The sequence below is a fragment of the Callospermophilus lateralis genome, chromosome 7 (genome assembly GCF_048772815.1).
Source record: "Callospermophilus lateralis isolate mCalLat2 chromosome 7, mCalLat2.hap1, whole genome shotgun sequence".
Lineage (NCBI taxonomy): Eukaryota > Metazoa > Chordata > Mammalia > Rodentia > Sciuridae > Callospermophilus > Callospermophilus lateralis.
Window position 1 is genome coordinate 55,879,513 of NC_135311.1, and position 13,307 is coordinate 55,892,819.

At 40.9% G+C, this 13,307-nt stretch overlaps 1 pseudogene; it reads left to right on the forward strand.

Annotated features, from left to right (window-relative positions):
- Positions 1-585: 585 nt before the first annotated feature.
- On the forward strand, positions 586-5,124 carry LOC143404293 (poly(rC)-binding protein 2 pseudogene; annotated as a pseudogene).
- Positions 5,125-13,307: the final 8,183 nt, after the last annotated feature.

The following is a 13,307-nucleotide window of genomic DNA, read 5'->3' on the forward strand; positions in this document are numbered from 1 at the left end:
GCAACATTGTCCAGCAGAAGTTTTAGGGGCTCTGGACTGAAATTGGTCAGTTTGATGCTCCTCAGTTACAAGTGTCTGAGCTGTCTGGTGTTTGGATATTGGGAAAGAAAATTCCAGTCAGAATCTGACAGTGGGCAGTTGGTTGTTGAGATAATCTTTAGGGGGGTCTTCAGGTGCCTAAGGAGAAACCAGGCAGTTAGTACTGAGGCAATGTCAAGGAGGGAGAAGACAAATTGGCCCAAACCCAAAATCACCCTGGTGATCTGACAATGGTCCACACTTAGGATGCTGCCTTTTGCAGAATGTGGTTATTCACATCACCCCATGTCAGGGTGAGCCTTTCAACACTTGTCCTCTGACCAGATGGGTCCACATCTCTACGGCTCCCCTCCTCACTTCCAAGCAGAAGGCCAAAGCTCTGGCCACAGGAGGTCAGGGGGAGTCATGTACAAAGGACAAACCCAGGCAAGATGAAGGAAACCCACCAGGGTTGTCCACCTAAGGGGCTCACCTGCTGTACCCTCCATCCCTGCTCCTCACCCTGAACTTCAGAGTCACCACCTGAGGCTCAGAGCAGTCTTCCCCATGTGGGCATTAGTGGCGGCTCCTCTTCTCCCTGCTGGAGAGCACAGAGCTTTCCTGTTGCAAGGTGCAGGTATGGGGGCTTCCCTCCTTCAGCGCCTTCTCCTCTACCCCATCTTCCACTGCCTTAGATGGACAGGCCTTCCAGGGAAGAAACCTCACACCCACTCACTAGCTCCTGGCCCCCCAGCTGGCTTCCCAGCAGAGTTATGCTCCCCAGACCATAAACCCTGGTTTAGCCCTTTGCTCTAACACAGGTTAGGAGATGGAGCTTCAGGATACAATAGGAACAGATGATGGGTTATTTACCTTCCAGTGTCTTGTTCACCATGAGAGTGTCAGTGGCTGACACATAATAGGTTCCTTTTCTGACAGAGATGCCAAAGTAATTCTGTGGTCTTTCAATAAATTGTGCTGAAATAACAGATATCCATCTTGTGAGGGATGAACCTCAACCCTTATTTCAGTCAATTCTAAAATGAACAGGAACCACACACCTAAACATACAACCTAACACTATCCATCCTTGAATTCAGGGTTATAAAAGGCAGCTGCCTTTTTACTATTAATAAAGGATGTTTTAGGAACACAACCATGTTGGTGAATTGTGTGTAATTGTTTTTAAGGATTATTATTTATAATGGTAGTAGAGGTAAAAGACTGTTCAGGAGTTGATACTTTCTGAAAATGAGGTTGTATACACAGAGTACAAATACTCTTGGGCCTACTTTCATGACCGTTTGAAATTTCCCATAATGAAAACTTGTTTTTGTTTTTTTAGTCTACCTTCAGATCTACTCTGGGCTATCTCAAGATCATCCCCATAAGCCCCATCACTCTCCTTCCCATTTCTCTCCAGTAAAGTACATATGTGACTCAGGGTTCAACCAGTCCTGGAGTCCCCTGAATGTTCTGTGGAAGCCAGCCAATTACACACCAATCTAACATGCTAAGCACAAATGTGACATCATGGTGGTACTCATTGAATATTAGAGAAATATATTATAAGTAAAATTATGGGAGGTTCTGTCTGCATACACCCTGAAGTTGAAACTAAACTTACCCTTCCCTAACACTTCTATAAACATGTTAATTAGCTCCTACCTCTTCCTTTCAAAGGAAGACTGTGGGGCTAGAGTGTAGTTCAGTGCTAGAGTGTTTGCCTAGCATGCCTGAAGCACTGGTTCAATATGTAGCACCACAAAAAAAAAAAATAAAATAAAAAGCAAGATTGTGACATTTGAAACTTTCTCAGCAACACACCTTGAAACTTTCTTCAAGAAAAATAAAACTCTTATCCAAGGAGGCATTATTACTGAATATCTGCTCTATGAACAAGGTGGCTCATTTCCTTATCACGTAATCATAAAGACAATTAATAAAACACATACCACTTTCCACAGAAATGACCAAAATGTGTTCCCAACCTTTATCAATCCCCTGGTTTCTTAACACACATGAATTGTCTTTATGTGTGTGGCTCATCACCATGATGAAGGTGAATCAAAATTAAAAAGAAACAGCAAACTAAATAGCCATGAAAGCTTCAAAGCACAGCTGTTGTCTGTGACTTGTCATCTCAAATCAAGTGATTCTGCCTTGATTTGAGACACCTGCACATTCTGGCCACCTACACAGCTCTCGTTCAGATTCCTCAGTGGCTCTGAACACATGGCTGCACTGTCAAAGCAGTGAGATCCTGGTAGACATTAGAGATAACCAGCAATTGTGTGCAGGAAGCCCCCCCTCCTTCTTTGCTTATTATAGTTAGCCTTTACTTTCAAGCTCACACATAAAAATATCACTTCTTGCAAAATGCCTTTTCATTCCCTTCATTGAAAATTGGTTATTGTATTCTGCCACTCATTAAATGGAAAGGTTCTACAGGGAGTCTGTCTTGCATAAAGTGAGATCCTGATAAATTTTCAGAGTGAATGCTGAATAAATTATGATAGAGAGGCATCAGAATCCTTCCAGAATCCCTTCTGGGAATCATCTTTGTTCAATGGTAGTACTAACCCCCTGGGACCAAGAGCAGTTGTAAAGGCCCACATTCCTAGGTCAAGGGCTTTTACAGGTGGGAGGTGAAGGCCATAATAATTGAGAAGTTGTTCTATTTACCAGAGGTGGATGGGGCTGGTGTTACCCCACATTCACTGAATAGTGATTCTTCAACTCAGCCAAAGTTCAATATCCTGCCAACTTGTGGGCTGAAACTTTTCTACCTGGGCCCATTGGACTTTCTTCAAATTCAGTCTGAAAGGTTTTATCAAAATCATGAGACCAGAACTATAGGTATTGTCAACCTAATGAGGCTTAAGTGTCACTATTCCTCACTTGCACAGTTCTTACAATAAGGAAGCATTTCTAAGTAGGCATTTCTGGCAAACTGCTTAAAGAACACACTGGGGGGGGGGATCTAAATCTTGAAGACACACAGGTATAATGTGCTGTGACTTATTTACTCATCCTAAATACTCACCTTCACACATCTAATTTTGAATTCTTTTTCATGAAGAGGGAGACCCCTACACCCAAACTAAATAAGGAGGTGAAGTGAACCCAAAGAGGAAAAAAAACAAAACTGATATAGAACAGAGAGCTGCCTGCTGTTTAGAAATGAACTTGGAATGTTCACAAAACACCTAACACTGTCTCTTCCCCCAAAACATCTGTAGAACTCAGTGGATGTCAAAGATCCAAAGGACTCAGTGTGGAACCCTCTCCTTGGTCTCTAAGACAGGGACAGTAGTGAAAAAGTGAGATAAACCAGCACCTGTCTGACTCAAAGAAAAGGAAATTTATGCTCCACTTGGTTTCCACAGAAGCCTGGCCGCCTCTGGAACACCAAATTTTGATCACATCAGGGTCCTGAGGCATCCTGGCAACATACTCACAGGGACATACTCTCCTTGTAGTAGTTGGGATCTCCCAGCTTGTCAATTCCAATTTAGACCCTAACTTGCCATCCTAAGGCCATGGTTGAAAAAAGGTGAATGGAAACAGAAGGGACAGTAACAAAGGAAGGACAGAGAAGAGGTAGGATAGAGATGCAACAGAGGGGGCCCTCAGAAAGAAAGGCAAGGAGGGTGTCCCTGCATCTTTAGCCCCCCCTCCCCACCCAAAGTAGTCATCAACCAAGGCCTGGATGAGGTGAAGTGTGTAAAGAAAAAGTAAAAAGGGAACAGCACTTGTTAGTTTCTTTACCTAGGTACTCATCAGAATGAAATTTCAGAAAATGTCACCACACTTACAAGAAAGATCCCTGTGGGAAAGACGAACATGAAGACTGGAAAACCAAGAAGGAAAAGTCAAGTTAACGCGTAAATATCATGAGTATTGCTCTGGTCCTCAGTTCCTGCAGTGTCCTCATCCTGCTCCAACTGCTTATTGATCACCAAGGACCACAGCGTTCTCTTAGTGCCCAATCCTGACGTCCACCGCTTGTGGGCGCCCATCCCAAGGTTCCATCCTCCCAGAGGACCCCCACCCCGCCAGCAGCTGCCTCCCCTCTGGGACCACCGCTGACCCTGTGACCGTCCTGACCCTGGACAGCAATTGGCCAGCAGCCATTTCTGCAATCCTGAACCCAATACAGCGCCAGAGCGATCATCGCCATCCCACATTCATCCAAGCGCTCCCTCCAGCGTCCAGGACACAGACTCCAGCCCAATGCGCGGCCAGAGAGGGCCAGAGCTCGCTGCCTGCATCCCCCACGCATGGCCCTTGGATGCCCTGTCAAACCTCTTACAAGAACACCCTAGCCACAGATGCCCCATCCCCATCGCACACCGCCAAGACCCCCAGAGACCAGCCTTTGGCCAGCACTATTGCTGGCATTGCGCAATCTATCATTGAGTGTGTCAAAGAGATCTGCGTGGTCATATGTTGGAGACCGCCCCCCGAAGGGCTTTACCACAATCCCTACTGGCCCAAGCCGTCAAGTTCTCCATTCATCTTTGCAGGTGGTCAGTATAGGTACAGCACAGGCAGTGACAGTGTGAGGTTTCCCCACACCACCAGTCCATGTGCCTCAACCCTGACCGGGAGGAACTCTCTAGAGGCTTATACCATTCAAGGACAGTATGCTATTCCACAGCCAGATTTGACCAAGCTGCACCAGTTGGCAATGCAACAGTCTCATTTTTCTATGATGCATGGCAACACCGGATTCAGTGCAGGTTTGGCTGCATCTGCTCAAACTACTTCTCATGAACTCACCATTCCAAAGGATTTGATTGGCTGCACGTCAAGGCGCCAAAATCAATGAAATCCTGCTTTTGTTGGGATGCAGATCAAAATTGTGAACCCAGTGGAAGGATCTACTGATCCTTCCCTGAATCTGCTGCCAGCATTAGCCTGGCTCAGTATCTAATCAACGTCAGGGTTTCCTTGGAGACTGGTGGCATGGGGAGCAGCTAGAGCAGTGCAGATTCATCCATAATCCCTTTCTGCTGTTCACCACCACCCATGATCCATCTGTGTAGTTTCTGAATAGTCAGCCATTCCAGGTTTTAAATAGTTTGTAAATTTTCAGTTTCTACACACTATCATCCACTCCTGATTTTTTAATTAAAAAAAAAAAAATCTGTTCAGCTGTTAATGCTGAGATCCATATTTAATTTTATAAGCTTCTCTTTTTTTTTTTTTGCTCATGAATTTTTCTGTTTGTCACAGAAATGTTAGAGTGGACTATTAATACATTTCAGTTTAGTTCTGTAATGTCAGGAATTTTTCCAAAAAAATAAGAAATGGACTGGAGTTTTTTCTTTGTGACTAGAAACTGGATGCCACAGTGATTCATGTGGGTTTTATTCCTGTTGCCTGTTGATTTTTTTGTTATTTTTGTACCTTTTGTCCTTTACAGGACCCTGATTGGGTTTTGAAAAGAAGCCTTTATTGCAATTAAGATATTGTCTCCTGTTCTCCACTCCCATGTATTTTATTCACCCTCCATCCTTTCTTCCTACAACCCTGTATTTAGTTGCCCCTTGTGAAACCTTATGCTCAGTTTGAGAATTAGACTTTGCTAGGACTTAACTGTAGAATAGGTGTGCAGTTCCATGGTTGGAGACAGTGACCTTACTCCAAGCTTCACCTCTAACCTCTAGCAGCTCTCAGAGGGTGGCGACAGCAGCGAGGTGCGCACCTAAAGGGCTCCCTTTCCCTGGGCAAGGGGCAGCACAACCGCTTGCCAAAGGCGGCCGTGGTCCAGGCTGCAGCCGCCGCCGCGCTCCAGCCCGGGCTGCCTCAAGAGGTGGCAGCGGTGGTCCCACAGAGTCGGAGGCGGTGGTCCCAGTCCCGGCCCTGCAGGCCCGCAGCGCCCCCGGCCTCGACCCCCAGAGCACCTAGAGGCTCTGGCCATGGGTCTGGGCGGATCCCGGGCTCAGAGGAGTTAAGGCGGTGGCGCCAGTCCGCGCAGGCCGCTCAGGACTTCGAGCTCAAGGAGCTCCTGGGGACCCTTCATCAATGGGTTCGTCTTCTGCAAGATGTTGCTGCTGGACTTCCGCAGCTTCACTGCGGAGTCATGCAGGTAAGGCGCACGCCCGGCCTGCACAGCCTTGGCTGGTTCATGGACAGCATCCCTTGCCTTTGCCCCTTCTTTCCAGCTGGGCAGCCAGCCTCCTGAGCTCCCTGTCCTCCAGGGAGCCGTCTGAAACCAGTCAGGAATGTATCCATCAGCACAAAGTGCTTCGCAAATGGGTTTATCTAGGTTGGCCTTGGCTTCTGTGTTTCTGGCTCCAAAAGGTTCCTGGTGTCAGCTCTTTCCTCCCAATTCTCTAGGAATGGGAGCAATGGCCAAAGGGAGAGAGAGGACGCTTCTTGTTTCCCTTAAGACATTTCCACATTTGCATAATACAAAGTGGAATTGGAGCTGTTGTTAAAAACAAAAAAGATCCCGAGTTCCAAGAAGCCCACAGTGAACAGCCTGTGCTTAGTGGGCTAGGAGGGGTTTTGCGGGCCCAGATTGAGGCTGAGGTAGGCCAGGTCTGCCTTAACTTAAGGCAAGTGTTCCTAGGAGATGAGGCAACAATCCATGAGACTGTAGATTGCATCTCAAGCTCCAAGCTAATGCTCATTAAATTACCTGGCTTGAAGTGAACACTGTGAGTTTCAATGTGGGGGACTTAGGACCAGGAGGGTATCCCAAACTCTGTGCTCATTTTGAAATGAGCCTCTCCCTGTGTGCCCTGGGCACTCTCTGGGAGAGACATTAGTAGGTTCCAGAATGCAGCCAGATGTGGCAATGTTCCTTGAATAATTTCAGGGTTGTTCACAGATTGACAGATTTGACCTAGGGTGTTTTTTTCTTTCCAAGAAAATAGACAACAAAAAGTTTATAACTGAATTTTTGGGTTCTTGAAGTCAGGAAGAAGGGTTAATAATCTTTGTTTAACCCACATTTAGTGGTCACAGACTTTATTTTTACACTAAAAGAAATTGTACTTTCTTTTTTTATCTGTCATCCCATTAAAATTGTAAAGGAAATAATGTCAATGCATTGTGGAATTGGATCCAGAAAATTGTCCACTGTGGCAATATTGAAGTCTATGGGAGCTGATAATGTCTGGTTGGCTAAACCAAAGGATGTGTAAAGCACTACTGATTCTCAAAATTAATAAATAGTCCACTGAGGATAATTTTAAAAATTAAATTTGGTAACGAATCTGAGTATATTCAGCTAATTAATTATAGTACATAATTTTTAGCACACCTGTAAGAGAATAATGAATGGTGCAAATAATATATATATATATATATATATATATATATATATATGTGTGTGTGTGTGTGTGTGTGTGTGTGTGTGTGTTTGTGTGTGTGTGTGTGTGTGTATAATACGAGCTCCCAAGGTATGGAAAAGTCTATATCAATTCTGAATGTACTGTAGGTGAAAGTGACAGTCTTGTTTTGCTCCTAGGTTCTACCCCACTTCCTGGAGCAGTTAGGTGAGTACTCCTGGCCTAATGGTGACACCTGGTGATGAGGACACTTGCTGGCTACCTTCTTAAGTCAGTTATTTAGTCATTGCAGGCAAACATGTCCACTAGGCCTTTTGAATATAATTTTTTTTTTGGGGGGGATACCAGGGCTTGAACTCAGGGATACTGGACCACAGAGCCACATCCCCAGCCCTATTTTGTGTTTTATATTTATATCAGGGTCTGGCTGAGTTGCTTAGCCCCTCACCATTTCTGAGGCTGACTTTGAACTCACAATCCTCCTGAAATATACTATCCTATTTAATTCTCACAGCAAGCCTAGGGATCCATATTTCATGAATAAATGATTCAAAGTCCCCACAGATGATATGTGTAATGCCGAGATTCTGATACAGATGTAACGTCAAACAGGGTGATGCCAGATAAAGGGGGAAAGTGTTTCTGTGCTGAAGAGTTTCTAAATAGGCAGCTTCCTAATGGTTTTAATGTGCAGTGGGTATCATTTGATTCGTTCTCTGAAAGACTTGGAAATGAAAAACTATCCTGTGATAAGCTTCTCCCTTTCTCTTCCAACTAAAATCTGGATTTAAACAAGGTAAACACAGGTAAGCATATTGCTTGTTTTTTTTTTTCTTTTTTAAATCTTTTAGGCTGAGCAGAGAATGAGAAAACTCTGATTCTTGATTTATCCCCCCCTCTTCATCCTCAATTCTTTTTTATTTATTTTTTGTTTATTTTTGTAGTTGTAGATAGACAGAATGCCTTTGTTTATTTTTATGTGGTGCTAAGGATTGAACCCAGTGCCTCACACAGGCTAGGTAAGTACTCTGCCACTGAACTACAGCCCCACCCCTCCTCCTCAGTTCTTATCATTACAAAATTTGTATTTATGAAAAAAAAGAATAGTGCTTGATACAGCCAAACAAACAAAGAAACATAATTTGAGGGAAATGATTCAAAATAAGAAGTATGTGCCTTTGAAGTTAGGTAGAGAGAGTTAGCATAAAGCTAAGAACAAGAGTTTGGAATGAGGTAGGTTTAAGCCTAATCCCAGTTCCACCATGGTAGATCTGACTGTGGTTACTTAGGCTCTCAAAGTGAAAAATCTGTAAAATTGAAACAGTCACTGACACTTGAGGCGATTTTGAGGATTTAGTAAGCTAATGTGCCTAAGATGTGCCCAACAGTGCTTTGGCATCTAGTTGGCACTTAAAGATGAGATGAAAAACTGATTTGAAAAGGTCTTCTTGCTTTAGATGTTAAGTTAATTCCTTTTTCCTGACAAGTACAAAAATGTTGATTTAAGAAACATTCTTCATTTTACAAAGGAAAAAAGAAATCATGAAATACCAGTGGTAAGTAAATTATTTCAAAATTGCATAACTCTTACCTAGTGGATGTCAGTCTAGGAATGCAACTGTGATTAAATGCTAGGTTTTAATTTCTAAAAATCCATTTGTGCAACCCTTTTAAATCAGAAACATTAAACACTGTGACATTTCTCCAATATAAATGTGAAATCAATAATATGTAAAAGATATAATAAAGCACACTCAAGACTGCTGTCTTTAGAAAGGTTTACCAGGTTGTTCTTGGCTAGTGTCTGGGAACCTGAGTGGTAAATAGTTTTATACCTGATATAAAACTTCATCTAAATGATACAAGCTGCTCAATGTGCCTAGACTGCACAAAGTGTGATTCTTGATAAACACCACTGAGAGTCATGCATTTGGGTCCAAATTAAGCAAAGGGTGCTAAAGTAACCAACCTATAAAAAACCTTCAGCACTGAGACTCTAATGAGTTTTCCTAGTAGACAACACATGTCACAATTTGATGCTAAAGAAATTTGCCTGAGTCTGCTTTGTATCTTGTTGCTGTAATAAATCGTAGCCATAATACAACTATATGCTGAGTCCTGTGAGTTCTCCTGAGGAATCACCAAACCCAGGGATGGTCTTGGGAATCCCCATACATGAACTAATGTGAAATAATATTTGTTTGTTAGAGAAAAGTCTTGGAGATATGTAGAAAATTCTCTGTCTTTTACACACACATATACACACACACCACACACTTGGCTTTGTATAAAACCTAAACATGCAGATACTTCATTTTTCACCAAATATTAATTGTGCATTTACCAGTTTCTAGCTGTTAGGAACTGTGAGAAGTACAACAAATAAAGGGTCCACAAAAAATTACCTCAAGTTAATAAAAATAATAATTATAATTATTTGACTTGCTGCCCTGTCCATGGGTCAGACAATATGTGAGGGTTGTTGAAATTATAAAGGAAAAGGGTTCATTTACAGCTGTACTGGTTACTTAAAATTATATTTGCATTTCAGTTGAGCATGCTGGGAGGATGAATTTTTATTGACAAGAAAGTGAGGTGGGAGGACAGCTTGAGCAAGACACTCATAGAATTGGTTCTAGATCATCCTGATTCCACAGAGTTCATATGGAAAAAAAGCAGAAGATTAGAAAAAGCCTTTGAATGCAATTATAGTTTGCTTTCCACTGCTCATAGGATAAAATTCATGCTAGGATTCTTGAACTAAGTTGTAGTATGATTAAAGTGATATTTGAGCTTCCTGGCAGGATAATGCTTTTGAATTCAAGTGATAATAGATGAGATAAGGAGACAAATTAGGAGCCAATTAAAATAATGCAGGCAGGAGCTAATGAGATCCTGGACTCAAGTTTCTTATATGAGTGACTGATAAATGAAAATGCTGTGATAGATCCCTTGATGCCAGGAGAGAAATAGGGAAGTCCAGACAATTCTTTGTTTTGTTTAAGGGGAATATTGTATATGTGGTAGAAGATATGAAGACTTAAGCTGATAACATGATACATTGGAGGTGACAGTGAGTTTGATAAGCAGTTGAGTCACATTTATTGTGATATATGTGTTTCTTAAAATCTAGTCTACGGGGGCCATACAAACCTGCTTATTTTTCATTTAGGTTTTCGTTATACTGTTTTGGCCTTTTAGTGATTGTTAGTGAAAATTAATTTTAGAAGGATCCAGTTTCTCCAGGGAATGTTTGCTCAGTGAAGAGGTTAAAAAGAAATAAGACTAAAAGGTATTCATTTGTAATGAATGATGTTGTTATTATGATTTTGGTACTGGGAATTAAACCCAGGGGTGATTAACCACTGAGCCTCATCCCCAGTTGCTGGGAGCCACAGCCAATTAATATGATGCATGGCATTTTTGATTGAAAGGTGATGCCAGCTAGCCATTGAGATGATATGATTATGTTAAAAATTACATTCATATGGATACCGGACTCCTGCTGCGGGACTCCTGGAGAGTTCCCATTGGTTGGGAAAGTGCAGTAGGAGGGAATTCCGGGGGAGGCGCTTGCGCTGGAGTTCCGGGAAGGAACCGGCGGAACGCCGCGTGGGTGGATCGGAAAGCTTCCCAGGCACGGACGTGTTATTGGCGGTTTTTTCAAATAAAGTTTGTTCCTGTTTGAGTGGCTCGTGATCTTGTGCCCAGCCAGAGACTGCGGCACCCAGTCATTTTTATGTTTTATTTTGGGACAGGGTCTTTTTAAGTTGCTTAGAGCCTCACTAAATGCTGAGTCTGATTTGGACTTGAGATCCTCCTACCATAACCCTCCACACCACCAGTCGTTGGGATTACAGGGGAGAGCCACCATATCCAACTATAATTGTTATTAAAATGGTCAGGGTAAATGGTTAGATTTTACATAACCACAATTATCATAACATTTGGAAAATATCTTGTACAATTATATTGGTCTATTCAGCTGAAGCCAAATTCTTGCATAATAAAATATTTTCAAATATCTCTTAGACAAAATATTATATTTTTTGAATCTTTTTAGAGTTCTTCTTTTGTAAACATTTAAATCACTCTTGAAGTTTTATTAAGACTGTCAGGATAAATTTAATTTTGTTCTGTTTAAATAAAGGAAGAAACTTTTTCTACATATTTTAAGCCATTTTTTCCTATTTCTTCACCTGTGTGAGTGGGTGGGTGATAATTGGTAAAGTAATTTTTCAGATTTCACATGAGTTTTTGGCAAAAACTCATATGAATTCAGGGAGTGTCCTGGAAGCTATTGAGCACTTCTGTTTATTAGATCTTTTAGTTTGTAAACAAGCTAAAAAGATTCCTCTCTTTTTTTGTCAAAGAATGTCTTTATGTTTTCAAGATTTTATTTGTTTAATTTGTATAACAAATATTTGTTTATTATTTTAACTAAATTATTTATTCTAATTTGGTATACATGATGGCAGAATGCAGTTTATTTCATATGACACATATAGAGCACAATTTTTCAAGTCATTGATTGTACACAAAGTATTTCACACTGTTCATGTCTTTGTACATTTACTTAGGGTAATCATGTCTAACTCATTCCACCATCATTCCTACCCTCGTGTCCCCTCCTTGTTTTCAAGATTTTAACTCACTGCATTGTTTATTTCTTTTTACTATTTTTTCCATACTTAAAAAGTAATATGATTCATGTGGAAAACTTTGAAAAGCAAAAAGAAAAGAACAAAAATTGCCCATAAATGAACAATCCAGAAACAGTATTACTGATATTTTGGTGTATGACTTAGGAAACTCTATCAATCCCCACATATACATACGTACATAGATGTATATGCACAACCCCTCCACAATCATCAGATTATTTTAAAAGAGATCATAATGAACTTAATACATTTTTTACTTCTATATCATTAAATATTAAATGTTAAAGTGCTCTAAAATTAGCATACTATAGCAATCCATGCATACCAGTGTTTATAGCAATGCAGTGCACAATAGCAGAGTAATGGATCCAGTCTAGTTGCACATCAACAGATGAAAAGATAAAGAAAATGTAATATATATAATGGAATTCTACTCAGCCAAAAAGAGGGATAAAATCATGACATTTGTGAAGTAAACAAGACTCAGAAAATCAAGGGCAAATGTTTTCTCTCATATGCTGAAGCTAGAGCAAAATAAGGGGGAAAACGCAGGGGCCCCATGCAAATTGAAGGGAGACCAAAGTAGTAGAAGAGGAGGATTGAAGGGGAAGGAGGATGGACTGTAAAGGGGAGGATGCAGAGTAAATTGACCAAATTTATGATCTGTAAATATATGATTGTACCATGATGAATTCCACCTTCATGTATACCTATAAAGCACCAATTTAAAAAAACAATAAATACATAGGAGAAAGATCAGTAGAGTTGAGGAAGGGAATAGAGACAGGGAAGAGGGGAGGGAAAGAGGAAGTATCTGGGACTGAAATGGAGCAAATAGCATTCTAGTCATGTATGATTGTATCAGAATAAACTCCACTATTATGTATAATTATAATGTGCTAATGAAAATGAAAATGTTTTAAATAGATGCATATCAATCTATTTTATTAATTTCCATGATTTATTGTATCAATCTTTTTGTAGCAGTCAGATTCTTGTTGTTTTGAGATGCTGGGTATTGGACCTCTACCTCTGGTCCACGTCCCCAACTTTTTTTTTCCTTTGTAATTAATATTTTTATAAATAAACATCCATAAGCATCCATATAGCCCAATTTGGTCCATGATTATTTAGGATTAACACTTAGAAATGGAAATATCCAGTATTGCATGCATGCTTTTAAAACCTTTGACATATACTTCCAGTTTACCCTTTTGCATTAAACTGAGTTTTGATGATGGAAAAAACACTAATAAGTATTAAATATCAAAAATAACCAATTTTAGAAAATGCTGTTTGACCATGTGGCAGATAATTG